Source organism: Erythrolamprus reginae, chromosome 7 (assembly GCF_031021105.1).
Source record: "Erythrolamprus reginae isolate rEryReg1 chromosome 7, rEryReg1.hap1, whole genome shotgun sequence".
Taxonomy (NCBI): Eukaryota; Metazoa; Chordata; class Lepidosauria; order Squamata; family Dipsadidae; genus Erythrolamprus; species Erythrolamprus reginae.
In genome coordinates this window covers 40,767,571-40,782,168 of record NC_091956.1, presented here as the reverse complement: position 1 = coordinate 40,782,168, position 14,598 = coordinate 40,767,571, and the positions used below count along the sequence as shown (strand labels likewise).

General features: G+C 45.8%; 1 protein-coding gene across 3 annotated transcripts in view; it reads right to left on the bottom strand.

Moving 5' to 3' along the window:
• Window positions 1–14,598, bottom strand: part of LAP3 (leucine aminopeptidase 3) — a 143,662-nt gene that overhangs the window by 59,966 nt on the left and 69,098 nt on the right. The gene's annotated exons all lie outside the window — the stretch shown is intronic.

Below are 14,598 nucleotides of genomic sequence, written 5' to 3'. Positions count from 1 at the left end.
CTTCCTCTTCGCAGGGACTCGTGGAAAGATGTAGACCAAGAAAACATTGTTCTCAGACCAATAGAACAGCCAATTTCTTAGTTCTGTAACAATTAATTGTACTTTTCCTGATTCCTGTATAAAATACCTCCTCCCCTTAATTAATTTTCAAAATACAGATAGTCCTCAATTAATGGCCAGGCATTTAGCAACCATTCAAAGTTATGATAGTTTTCCGTAAAAGCAACTTATGATTCAATTCCTAAGTTCCAATGGATGTCCACCCCCCCAGTCATGTTACTGCATTTTTGCTGCTTAGTAACTGCTAACAAATGTGGTCATTTGAAGCATCCCACAGTCAGGTGCTACGATTCACATTTTTGTTGGAAACCAGCATTTATTTCCAGTTTTATCACTTAATGGCCATGGCATTTACTTAACCTATGGCAGTTGTTTAATGATCACCACAAAAAAGGATATAAAAAACACGGGTCCAAGTACATGGTGACCTGCTGTCAAGGCTCCAACTAGTAAACCTAAGCAACTTTGAAACTTGGCTCCTCAAAAGTTTTCTTCAATACATCATATCAGCAAAAAACCAGGGGCATTTTTGCCTTACCCCAGCTCCCAGAAGCACTCTGCAAGCCTCCCAAACCCTCTGCATATCCTATTTTTGCATCTGTCTTTACACAAAGCAAAAAAATAGTTCTACCTATCAAAAACAGCACCACAAAAAAACAGATTAGGAACACAAGTTAAAATAGGGATAAAAATGGTAAGTGAACACAAAATGAGTTCAAATCACCAGGACCAGATGGATTACACCCCAAGGTTCTGAAGTAACTGGCAGACCAGTTCTCAGAACTCCTGAACTATATCTTTCCAGGTAAATTTTTTCTCCCCTTAAAAGCATAAATATATAACAACACATATACCTTCAATGAGTAACAATATGTTCGTAAAATCTCTTATATAAAATATAATAAGGTATCCTAAATTGCATTTCAAATCGCAATGTTTAAGAAAAAAACCCTAAGATATAATTTCAGTAGCTAAGATGAACTATATCTTTCAAAGATCCTGGAGCGCCAAGGAACTGCCAGAGGACTGAAAAAGAGATGGTGTAGTTGCCATCTTCGAAAAGGAAAAAAAATAGATCCAGGAAACTGCAGACCTATCAGGCTGACTTCAATACCAGGGAAGATTCTGGAAAAGATAATCACACAACGAATCAGCGAACAGCTAGAAGCAAGCAAAGTAATATTTATTTATTTATTCAATTTTTATGCCACCCTTCTCCTTAGACTCAGGGCGGCTTACAACATGTTAGCAACAGCACTTTTTAACAGAGTCAGCATATTGCCCCCACAATCGGAAGGATGGAAGGCTGACTCAACCTTGAGCCGGTGATGAGATTTGAACTGCTGACCTTGAGACCTACAGTCAGCTTCAGTGGCCTGCAGTACAGCACTCTACCTGCTGCGCCACCCCGGCTCAGTCATCACAATGTAAAAAGGATGTTGAGACTCTAGAAAGAGTGCAGAGAAGAGCAATGAAGATGATTAGGGGACTGGAGGCTAAAACATGAACGGTTGCAGGAACTGGTTGTGTTTAGTTTAATAACCAAAAGCCAACATGGATTTGTCCAAAATAGATCATGCCAGATTAATCTTATTAATCAGCATTCTTTCACAAAGTGACAAAATTAGTGGACCAGAGGAATACTGTCAATATAATTTACTTGGACTTCAGTAAGCCATTTGATAGAGTAGGCCATAACCTACTACTACATAAAGTAGAAAAATGTGGGTTAGACAGCATCACCATCAGATGGATTTGTAACTGGCTGACTAACCACACTCAATGTTGAGTCTTCAATAGAACTGCACCTACATGGAGGGAAGTGTGCAATGGAGTACCCCAAGGTTCTGTTTTAGATCCGGTACTCTTAACATCTTCATAATGACTTGGACAAGGGGATCAGCGGTGGATTGCTCCTGGTTTGGCCTGGTTCTGCAAACCAATAGCGCCAGCAGTATTAGCAGAAGTATTGTGAGTATGCGCAAGCACATGTGCAAACCAGTAGCAACAAACTTTAGAACTGAATACTGGAGGGATAGATGGGGAACGCATCAAATTTGCAGATGACACCAAGCTGACAGGAATAGCTAACACTCCAGAAGAAAGTGGTCATTTGCATGTGGTTCCCAACGTGGGGCCCACAAGGGGTTCCGGTTCCAGTTGGTGATGGAGTTGGAGGTGGAGAAGAACGTTCTCATCCCGGACTACGGTTTTTACTACTTTTTTACCATATTTGAGGCTTCTAACTAAATTAATTTATTTGAACCTTTGTTTATCGGAGACCCTTTTAAAGACTTGTTTAAGACCTTTTAAAGACCTTTTGGGGATCGTCACGAACATTGAGTGCTGAGGAGGAGATAAGCAAGTGCCAGTAGAACGCGCCGAAACAGACAAGAAATACTAAGAAAATAAGCTGTAAATAAGCCGAACAACAAGCAAGCGAAAGCAGACGAAAGAGGGAACAAGCGAGCAAACGAGTTGAGGCTGAGGTTGGCGAGAGGGGCTCAACATTAATATCAAAACGCTGAGGCAAGTGAGAGGGGCTGACACCATTACCCAATGCCAATGCCCAACATCAAACACCACACAACGCAGAGGCCAGTAAGAGAGGCCAACGCCAGAGAGGCTGTTGACACATAACGTGGAGGTCAGTGAGAGAGGTCGACGCTAGAGCCTAGAGCCCCAAAGACGCAGAGGCCGGTGAGAGAGGCCGATGCCAGAACGCAGCACCCCATGCACCACTATTCCCTCTAACGTTGGCAATGCGCTGCGGTGCACGCAAAAATCAAACTCAGCGCACTTTTTTCCAAGCCTGCGCAGGCGCCGTTTCTCCCCACCCTGAACAGCTGATCTGCCCCTCCCAAGCTGTCAGCCGGGGAGAAACTCCTGTGGGGTATGAGCCCCGCCCAGCTTCTCTAGCTCTGTCTGGGGCTGCTGTCACATGCGCCCACGTCATCTGCGACCTCCCAAAGGCACTCCCGAAGGCAGAAGATTGGGGTGGGGGCTGAGGGAGCCCAGACCCCTCATGCTGATCAAGGCCGCCCCGCGGGCTTTCTCCAGCATCAGATCAAGTGCCGGGGTAGGTCTGAAGAGCACGCCGACTTGAGCACTAGGAGGCGGCGCTGGGACAAGCCAGGGCAGGACAAGCGGGGAGCATCTGCGTCCCCATTTGGAGAGGCGGCAGCCAGTGCAGTACACGCTGCATCTCCTCTGCTGGGGGCGCTAACATTTCTCGCCACCTGTTGGGGAGGCAACAGCCGCGTTCTGGCTCTGGCCTGGTTTCGTCCTCCTCCTCGTAAACACTTCGCACCTTTGAACTGGCTGCCTGTACTTCCATGGCTATCTAATTCTGTTAAAAAAAAAAATCCACCACAACCTTTCTAAATACTTTCTCTTTTTTAAAAATCTGAAGAAGTTAAGAAGTTAAGTACCAGTTAAGTTAAGTACCAGTTGTTCTGGGCAGTTAAGTACCAGTTGTTCTGGGCAGTTTTAAAATCAAACCTGTTTGCAAACATAGTGATAGGCAAACATAGTGGGATAATTCATTTAACATTAATGATAGTTGGACTATCATTGCTATATTTGATCATGGTTACTGAGGATTTTTTTTTACCTTGCTAGTAAAATTGATTTGATCTCAAAAAATGAAATATAAAAAAATGTTTTCAAAAGTTGCAACTATTTGCATCTTCCATTCTAATCAATATGAGAAATGACCTTTAGTTATTTAATTAATTTTATATTAGTTTAAATTTGCTTTTTTTTAAATATTGAACTGTGTGTGGTCTTAATTGGTACAATTGAAATAAGTTTGGTTTCCAAATTGTTATGTCCAAACTTAATTTTAAGATCAGCATATATCTTTTGCATTATTTATGCATTATTTTATTTATTTTTTATTTTATTTTATTAATAGAGTTGAAAGGGACCGTTAGGTCATCGAGTCCAACCCCCTGCCTGAGCAGGAAACCCTACAGCACCCCAGCCAAATGGAAGTCCAATCTCCTCTTGAAGGTGTCCAGAGTTGGGGAGTTCACCACCTCCCCTGGCAGGCAGTTCCATTGGTTGATCGCTCTGACCGTCAGGAAGTTCTTCCTTATTTCCAGGTTGAATCTCTCCTTGGTCAGCTTCCAACCATTGTTCCTCGTCCGGCCCTCTGGTGCCCTGGGGAATAAAGAGACCCCCTCCTCACCGTGGCAACCCCTCAAGTATCTGTAAACTGCTAACATGTCCCCTCTAGACCTTCTTTTTTCTAGGCTGTCCATGCCCAGTTCTCTCAATCTCTCTTCGTAAGTCTTGGTTTCGAGTCCCCTAATCATTTTGGTTGCTCTTTTTTGCACCTTCTCCAGAGTTTCGATGTCTTTTTTGTAGTGAGGTGACCAAAATTGAATGCAGTACTCCAGGTGGGGTCTGACCAGGGCATAGTAGAGTGGTATTAGTACTTCCCTGGTGTTGGAGCGTATTCCTCTGTTGATGCAGCTTAGGATTGAGTTGGCTTTTTTGGCTGCTGCTGCACATTGCTGACTCATGTTTAGTTGATTGTCCACCAAGACTCCAAGATCTCTTTCGCAGTCACTACTGCTGAGTGGGGTATCTCCCAGGCTGTATGTATGTCTAGGGTTCTTTTTGCTGAGGTGGAGGACTCTGCATTTGTCGGTGTTGAACCTCATTTTGTTGGTATGGGCCCACTGTGATAGTCTGTCTAGGTCTTCTTGTACTCTTAGCCTGTCCTCAAGGGTGTTGGCTACCCCCGCCAGCTTGGGGTCATCTGCAAATTTTATTAGTTCCCCTTTTATTCCCTCGTCCAGGTCATTGATGAAGATGTTAAAGAGTACAGGACCCAGGACAGAGCCCTGTGGTACTCCACTGTCTACTTTTTTCCATGTGGATTTGGTGCCGTTGAGGACAACTCGTTGGGTGCGGTTGGTCAGCCAACTGTTTATCCATCTACATGTGTAGTAATCTACTCCATTTTTTTCTAGTTTGTCGATTAGGAGATTGTGGTCGACTTTATCGAACGCCTTACTGAAGTCCAAGTATATGAGGTCCACTGAGTTGCGTTGGTCAACTGACTTGGTTATGGTGTTGAAAAATGATATGAGGTTTGGCATGATTTGTTTCTGATGAATCCGTGCTGGCTATTGGATATGATCTTGTTTGTTTCTAGGAAGTGGGTAAGTTGTTTTTTGATTATTTTCTCCAGTATTTTTCCAGGTATAGAGGTCAGACTGATTGGTCTGTAGTTACCTGGGTCGGTCTTTTTGCCTTTTTTGTGGATGGGGACTACGTCAGCTCGCTTCCAGTCTTCCGGTAGGTCTCCAGTGATCCAGGATATTTGGTAGATGAGGAGGAGTGGTTCCGCTATGGTGTCTGCCAATTCTTTTAGGACTTTGGGGTGAAGTCCGTCTGGCCCTGGTGATTTGTATTCGTTGAGTTCCCTCAGGTAGTCCCTCACTGTGCTTTTGTCTATGTTGAGTTCGGTTCTGGGGCAGTTTGTTGCAGTTAAATTGCAGATTGGTTGGAGGGAGGTTCCCTTTTGTGTGAAGACTGATGCAAAGTAGGCGTTGAGTAGCTGTGCTTGGTCATTGCTGTCTGTGATTTCTCTACCCACTTCGTTTTTTAGTGTGATGATTGTTTCTTTGATTTTCTTCTTATTGTTGATGTGTTGGAAGAATCTTTTTTTGTTGTCTTTGACTTCCGCTGCAAGGTGTTGTTCATATTGGGCCTTTGCTGTTTTTATTTTTTGTTTGCAGGAACTGGCTGTTTGCTGATATTCCGCTTTGGTTATGAGTCCTTCTTTCCATTGTTTGTACTTAGCTTTTTTTCCTTTTATGTCATCTGCGAGGGCTTTGTTTAGCCATGCAGGTTTAGTTTTGGTTTTCCTGTTTTTCCTTTTCATGGGGATTGCATTGTTTTGGGCGTCTATGATGCTGTTTTTTAGGATCACCCAGGCTTCCTGAGTGGTTTTTCCTTCTAAGAGTTCGTTCCAGGGGCATTGTTCAAGGTTCACTCTGAGCTTGTTAAAGTCCGCTTTTCTGAAGTCTGGGACTGTAGTGGTGTTGGGTATAGTAGCTAGTGATTGCACTATGTTGAATTTGAGGATGACGTGGTCGCTCTCTCCCAGTTTCCCTTCTTCTTCTGTTCCCTCTATTGTTTCTTCCCTGTTTGTTAGTATTAGGTCTAATATAGCATTCCCTCTGGTTCCTGTTTCAACTTTTTGGGTTAGAAAGTTGTCAGCTAGACTGGAAAGAAATTTGGCAGACTTTCCGCTTGGTGCTGAGTTAGTTTTCCAGTTGATGTCTGGGTAGTTGAAGTCCCCCATTATTGTCGTGCTGTGTTTGTTGCATATGTCTGTTAGTTGGCATGTGAAGAGGTCGTCCATTGTGTCTGTTTGATTGGGTGGTCTGTAGTATACTCCAATTGTGGTGTTGCTCTTTTTTTCTTTTATGTTGACCCATATGATTTCTAGGGGGTTATCATCTTTGGTTGGATGTAGTTCTGTGGCAGTGTAGTGGTCTTTGATGTATAGTGCAACACCTCCTCCTTTCTTGTTTGACCTGTTCTTCTTGAAGAGGTTGTAACCCATTATCTGTGTGTTCCAGGCGTGTGTTTCGTCCCACCAGGTTTCTGTGATTCCAATTAGATTGTATTGGCCCTCGTGTATTAATAATTCCAGTTCATCCTGTTTGTTTCCCAAGCTTTGTGCGTTCGTGTACAGGCATTTTAGATGTTTGTGTTTGTTTGCAGGTAGAAATTTTTTATTCTCAGGTTTGTTTGTAGGCTTGTCCCGTTCCCCTTCCTTGTTTTGTTCAGTGTTTTGTCGTATAGTTTGGTCACCCTCCCCTCTCAGAGCTAGTTTAAAGCCCTCCTGATGAGTTGGGCTAGTCGGTTGCCTATGAGGTTCTTCCCTGCTCTAGTGAGGTGTAGCCCGTCGCTTGCTAGAAGCCCTTCTTGGAGATAGTGCAGGCCATGGTCGAGGAAGCCAAAGTTCTTATGGCGACACCATCCTTTAAGCCAGTGATTTATCTGCGGGATTTTGCGTTCTCTGGCGGGGTGTCGTCCTCTAGTGGGGAGGATGGAAGAAAAAACAACCTGAGCACCTGTTTTTTTGATTGTGTTGCCCAAGTGGTCATAGTCTTTCATAATTTGGTTCATGTCTTTCCCTGTGTCGTTGGTTCCCGCATGAATCACCAATAGTGGGTAGTAGTCCATGGGTTTGAGTATTTTGGTGAGGTTTTCAGTTATGTCAGAGATTTTAGCTCCAGGGAGGCAGCACACCTCTCTAGATTGGTTGTCTGGTCTGCAGATGGGAGGCTCAGTTCCCATGAGGATTGAGTCTCCAATTACCAGTACTCTCCTTTTCTTTTTGGCTGGCTTGGGGTGAGGGAGGTTAGCTTCTGTTGTTGAGGCTTTTGGTGGAGTTGTGTTGTGCTTGGTTCTTGGTGGTTCTTTGTCAGATGTTTGCAGGTTTTCTTGTTCCGAGAGTACTGAATATTTGTTGCTTGTAGGCAGTGGGGTTGGGAGGAGGAGGGTTGGAGTTGGTGGAGGCTTGTTTTTTCGTCTTAGGGTGATGTGTGTCCAGCTATTTACTGCTTCTGGGGCGTGGATTTGGCTTAGCTCCTCTGGGGTGTTGGTTTTGTTGGGAGTCTGATGGATTTTCTCATTGTGATGTTGGTGCTTCAGGGTTGTTAGGTTTTTCTCTAGGTTTTCGATTTTTTCCTCAAGTAGCCGGATGAGTTTGCATTTGTTGCAGGTAAAGTTTTGGAGGTTTGAGGGGAGGAGTGAGTACATGGAGCACAAACTGCAGCACACCATGGATTCAGTTCCGTCTTCATCTATGCTTGTTCGGAGTGACTTCTGTGTGCATGGTTGGTGTATCTTCTCTCTCTCTCTCTGTGTTGTTCTTTATGTGTGTGGTAGGTTGTAGGGTGGGTGCGGGAGAGTGCAGAGGTGACATGTCTGCTCTTGTTGCTGGGTTGGTGATTTCCTCTGCTTCCCTGGTCAGCAAACCCGGTGTTCTTTTGCCTCGCGGTGAGCTTTTAGCTTCTTCCCAGCATGCACCAGGAGTATGCAAATTACCCCCTGAAGCTCAGATTCCTGGGTGGTGAGTTCCTCTGCTTCCCTGGTCAGCAAACTCGATGTTCTTTTGCCTCGCGGTGAGCTTTTAGCTTCTTCCCAGCATGCACCAGGAGTATGCAAATTACCCCCTGAAGCTCAGATTCCTGGGTGGTGAGTTCCTCTGCTTCCCTGGTCAGCAAACCCGGTGTTCTTTTGCCTCGCGGTGAGCTTTTAGCTTCTTCCCAGCATGCACCAGGAGTATGCAAATTACCCCCTGAAGCTCAGATTCCCATTCCCATTAAAAACATCCCATTCAAGTGATGACTTCTGCTATTAAAAACACATTACTTTTCTGTATAAAATACAATTTCTGCATAAATGTCATGTCTGTGAATGTTTTCCATAAAGTGCAAAGTTTAAAATAGTATCCCAGAATGTCAGCAATTAAAAATAATTTTATATTTTTTTAGATTAAATTATCTATCTATCTATCTATCTATCTATCTATCTATCTATCTGTCTGTTTATACTTCTATGCCGCACAGTCCCAAAGGGACTGCCGCTCAGACAGTATACTTTTCCGCCCACACTGAAAAAAAATTAGAGGGAACATTGCCAAGCACCCCAAGATGCGGAGACCGGTGAGGGAGGCCGACGCTAGACACCAGCGCCCCAAGACACAGAGCCTAGCGCCCCAAGCCAAATGACACAGCAAGCGAAAGTGGGTGAACAAGAGATTGAGCGAGCAGGTTGGTGCTGAGGTTGATGAGAGAGGGCTGATATTAACATCAAAACACTGAGGCCAGTGAGAAGGGCCGACGCCATTGCCTAATGCCCAATGCCGAAGCCAATGCCCAACCCCTAAACGCCACACAACGTGGAGGCCGGTGAGAGAAGCCGACATCAATATCAGCCTCCAATACCTCACGACACGAAGACTGGTGAGAGTGACTGATGCCAATGCCCAATGGCATGCGATGCGGAGGCCAGTGAGAGAGGCCGATGCCAACGTCTGATTCCACCTGATGCAGAGGCTGGCAAGAGAGACCGATATCATTATCCTTCACCAGACTGGGAACAGCAGAGAGATGAACAAACGGATAAGACGAATGAGAAATTGGGTGAGTGCTCCAGATGCTGAGGCCAGTGAGAGGCTAAAGCAAAGACTCGGACGGAGGAGAAATATGCAAGATAAGACCGATGTTGGGTTTGCTGGAAGTGAGCTGTTTTCTTTATTATATTATTCACTCTCTGGCAATTCTTCAATTCTGAGAAGTAGCTGTAGCATCTCTTGGGCCAAAAAGACTATGTCCTTGATATTTCTCCCTTTTGTATTCCCTCGTCTTGACTTTAAAAGGAGGAGGAGATAAGACCTAATGAAAGACAATTCTTCTGAACATACTTAGAACATATGACGTTCCCTAAAGACTAAGGGTCCGCTTGATTTCTTATATTTTTAATATATTTTACATATTTTAATGAGTTTTATAATATTTAGTAGCATTGCTAAATTTTTAAATACTGCCTATAACATTGTTGGATCATCTATGGGCCTTTATATATTTAAATGTATTTAAATGTATTTTACTTTTTATATATTCTGATGATATAGGAATTTGTAATTAATTAACTAATTTTAGGAGTTTTTAATTAATAAGAAGTATATGTGTGAATGTGATAGATTGGTTAGCTTATAGTTTTAAATGGTATATTTTATTATTGTATTTTTGGTGACCAATTAACTTGATTTTAGGGAAGACTGTTTGAAATTTCAAGTGTTTAGAAGTTGGATGGTGTAATGAATGAGTTGAATGGAAGGGTCAGTTTGCTTGGCGGTCTGAGAGCAGGGGGAGTGGAGGGAGGGCTATCTCTGAGGTGGACGAGGGCCGAAATATTCCAGTCCTGCTAGGGAGAGGCAGATATGGCGGGAAATATGGGGTAGGCTGCTCCCAGGGAAAAAGGGACCGCTGCTTGAAAGTAGCCCCTTGTTCCGGCCCCATGGACTCAACCCGGGGAACTGGTGACAAGCGAAATCTGGACCCTGGGCTGTTGCTGCTTAATGCCAGGTCTGCTATAAATAAAGCTCCCCTCATCCAGGATCTCCTCCTGGAAGAGGAGGTAGACCTGGCATGTGTGACTGAGACCTGGCTGAGCCCAGAGGGAGGAGTTCCTCTCTCGGAAATGTGCCCAGACGGGTTTCAGGTGTGGCACCAGCCGCGACCCCAGGGAAGGGGGGGAGGGGTGGCAATTATAGCCAGAAAGACCATCACTCACTGCTACCGAGATTGCGGGTTGTGAGTCCCTTCTTATGAGGTTGGTCCTAGGGGTACAGGTGGACTTGTTGCTCACATACCTGCCTCCCAGCTGCATGTCAAAAGCCCTGTGTTTGCTACTCGAGGAGGTAGCCGGGCTGGAGGTGGAATCCCCCAGACTTATTGTCTTGGAGGATTTTAATCTGCCGTCACTCGGTGAATCCTCTGGGTCGGTACAGGAGCTCAGGGCCACCATGGCAACCATGGACCTGACTCAAGTAGTTCAGGGCCTAACCCATGAGAGGGGGCACTCTCTCAACATGGTATTCCTCTCGGGGCAGTTGAGTAATGATCTGATATTAAGGGGCTTAGAGACATTGCCTTTGTCATGGTCAGATCATTTTCTGCTGCGGCTAGATTTTAAGGCTCCAATCCTCCCCCGCAGGGAGGTAGAACTGATTAGGAGGTTCCCCCCCAGACGCCAGAAGGTTTTCAAAGGGCGCTTGGCGTTCTGCTGGATTCACTTGTACACAGTTCGGCAGAGTCTCTTGCTGCAGCCTGGAATACGGCTGCGATGGAGGCTCTAGACTGAATTGCACCTTTGCTACCTCTCTTTGACAACAGACCCTGGAGTTTTCCTTGGTTCACCGAGGAGCTCCGGGTAATGAAATGCCAGAAGAGAAGTCTAGAGAAGCATTGGAGGAAAACTAGATCCAAATCTGACCGAACACTTGTAAAAGCTCATATTAAGATTTACAAAGTGGCGATCAGGTCGACAAGGCATGCCTACAATGCTGGCCTGATTGTGTCTGCGGAATCCCACCCAGCTGCCCTGTTTAGGGTGACTCGCTCCCTCCTTAATCAGGGGGGAGTTGGGGAGCCCTTGCAAGGTACTGCTGAGGCATTTAACATGTTTTTCACAGATAAAATCGCTCAGATCCGGACTGGTCTTGACTCCAACTGGAATGCAGAGTTGGCTGACAACGAGTCAGTTGAGGTGACGGGTTCGTCTTGGTCCACTTGTTTGGAGCGAGTTTGACCTGGTGACACCTGATGAAGTGGACAAGGTGATTGGAGCTGTGAGTTCCACCACCTGTTTGCTGGACCTGTATCCCTCCTGGCTGGGTCCAGGAGCTGGGTCCAGGAGATTACCAACGCTTCTTTGAGGGAGGGGTCCTTTCCGGCTCCGTACAAGGAGGCACTTGTGTGCCCCCTCCTCAAGAAGCCTTCCCTGGACCCAGCCATTCTTAACAACTGTCTCCAGCCTTCCCTTTATGGGGAAGGTTGTTGAGAAGATAGTGTTGCTCCAGCGGTTCTTGGAAGAAGCCAATTATCTAGGCCCTTGGCAGTCAGGATTCAGACCCGGCTACAGCACGGAAACTGCTTTGGTTGCACTGATGGATGATCTCTGGTGGGCCAGGGACAGCGGTGTATCCTCTGTCCTGGTGCTTCTTGACCTCTCAGCGGCTTTCAATATCATCGATCATGGTATCCTTCTGCGCCAACTGGAGGTGTTGGGAGGGGGAGGCACTGTTTTACGGTGGTTCTACTCCTATCTCTCTGGTCGGTCGCAGTCAGTGTTAATGAGGGGATCAGAGGTCGACTCCTAGGTCCCTACCTTATGGGTTTCCTCAGGGGTCGGTCCTCTTCCCCCTGCTGTTTAATATCTACATGAAACCGCTGGGCAAGATCATCCAAGGGCACGAGGTGAGTTACCATCAGTACGCTAATGGTACTCAGCTGTACATTTCCACCCCGTGTCCACTCAGTGAAGCAGTGGAAGTGATGTGCCAGTGTCTGGAGGCTGTCAGGGTCTGGAAGGGTGCCAACAGGTTCAAGCTCAATCCAGACAAGATGGAATTACTGCCCCCCTCAGAGAGGGTCCGCATCTTGGGCGTCCTCAATCCACAGCTGACCTTAGAACATCATCTTTCAGCTATGGTGAGAGGATTGTTTGCCCAGGTTTGCCTGGTGTACCAGTTGTGGCCCTATCTGGACAGGAAGTCTCTGCTCAAGGTCACTCATGCCCTTATCACCTCAAGGTTTGACTACTGCAATGCTCTCCACATGGGGCTGCCTTTGAAAAGTGTTTGGAAACTTCAAATCATCCAAAATGCAGCTGCATGAGCGGTATTGGGCCTTCCGAGGCATGCCCATATTTCAAGATCACTCCGCGGACTGCATTGGCTGCTGATTGGTTCTGGACACAATTCAAAGTGTTGGTTATGACCCATAAAGCCCTACATGGCATAGGACCAGATTATCTCCGAGACCGCCTTCTGCCGCACGAATCCCAGCGCCCAGTGAGGTCCCACAGAGATGGCCTTCTCAGGGTCCCATCAACCAGACAATATTGGCTGTTGGAGCCTAGGGGAAGAGCCTTCTCTGTGGGGCCCCCAGCCCTCTGGAGCCAGCTCCCCCCCAAGATTCACCCCACCCCCACCCTCCTTGCTTTCCAAAAAAGTTTGAAGACTCATCTTTGCCGCCAGACCTGGGGTCATTAGATCTCCCCCCCCCCAACCAACAAATGAGCCGGGGTGGCACAGCAGGTGGAGTGCTGTACTGCAGGCCACTGAAGCTGACTTGTAGATCTGAGGGTCAGCAGTTCAAATCTCACCACCAGCTCAAGGTTGACTCAGCCTTCCATCCTTCCGAGGATGAGGACCCGGATTGTGGGGGCAATAGGCTGGCTCTGTTAAAAAGTGCTATTACTAACATGTTGCAAGCCGCCCTGAGTCTAAGGAGAAGGGCAGCATAAAAATCAAATAAATAAATAAATAAATAAATAAATAAATAAATAAATAAATAAATGTGTTTAGAATAAATTATTGATTGAGTGAATGTTAACTGAATCTTTTAAAATTTAGGATGTTTTAAAGTTTTTTTTAAATTGTTAATTGGATCAAGTTGTTTTATTATGTGTTCCTTGTTTGTTGTGAGCCACCCCGAGTCCACGGAGAGGAGCGGCATACAAATCCAATGAATGAATGAATGAATGAATGAATAAATAAATAAATAAATAAATGCTTAAGATACAGAAGGATCTTGACAGACTTGAATATTGGGTGCTATCTAACAAAATGAAATGCAATGGTGAAGTAAGATCCTACATTAGAGAGGGGCGGGATCAGTGGTCGCGGCACCAAGGGACTCCCTCGTTCCCATGAGCGATGCCCCAAATCCCCACTGTCCGGGGGTCCCGGTTCTTCTGAACCGGGCCCGATCCTCCCTGCAGAGGAGGTGATGTAGGGCACACTACTGGGGGTCTGGTTTGGGGCCAACATGCCCCACCAGACGAACCGGCTTAGTCTCGCGCTGGCGGTGCTGCGAGGTCAGCCAGGCCATAATGCCTGGCCGACATAGTTGCAAAAGACAACGCAATGCAGAGATTGAAGAAGCCTGGAAACATCTGGAAAGAGGATGGATCTGAGCATTGGCGAGGTGAAGAAATGTTTTAAGCGATGTGCTGGTGAGTGTGGAGAGATGGAAGGAGATTCAAAATGGATTGTTTTTATTTTTTCTACTTACGGAAGTAGAAATGCCTATAATTGGTGCAGAACCAACTGATCAGCTATGGGGCAATTAGCAGAAAGCTTTAAAATTGTAGAAAATTGCCCCAAAGTTGTTCTTTTTTCTTGGAGGATATTTAAAGATTTTAAAGATTTGAAGCTTGAATTTGGATTTTATTTGGATTTATTAAGAGGAGTCATTACAAGGAATTTCCACGATGCATATTTGTACCAGATACAGTGGTACTTCGTCTTACGAACGCCTCTTCATGTGAACTTTTCAAGATACGAACCGGGCATTCAGGATTTTTTTGCCTCTTCTCACAACCCATTTTCGTCTTACGAACCCTCGATTCTCTCCTGGCTGTTGCTGCTGCAAGTAGCGGCCAAAACAAGCAATTCTAAGTTAGCAGGCTCAGATGATCCAAAGGAAACTGGAGCCAGGCTTTCCCCTGCGGGGTCTCCCCCCTCCACCCATCCCATTTGCTAGAAAAAGGCTGATCCAAGGAGCTCTCCACAGCCGCCCCGGGGTGGCCGGTGGATAAAGCAACACTAGGGGAGTGCTTGCAGAGGCAGGGAAAAGGAGCCTGTGGAGGAATAAATGGCAGGGGATCCTGGAACGTAAGGAGTGAGGGTGGCTGGAGGAATAAATAGCAGGGGATCCTGGAACGTAAGAAATGAGGGTGGCTGGAGGAATAAATGACAGGGGATCCTGGAAT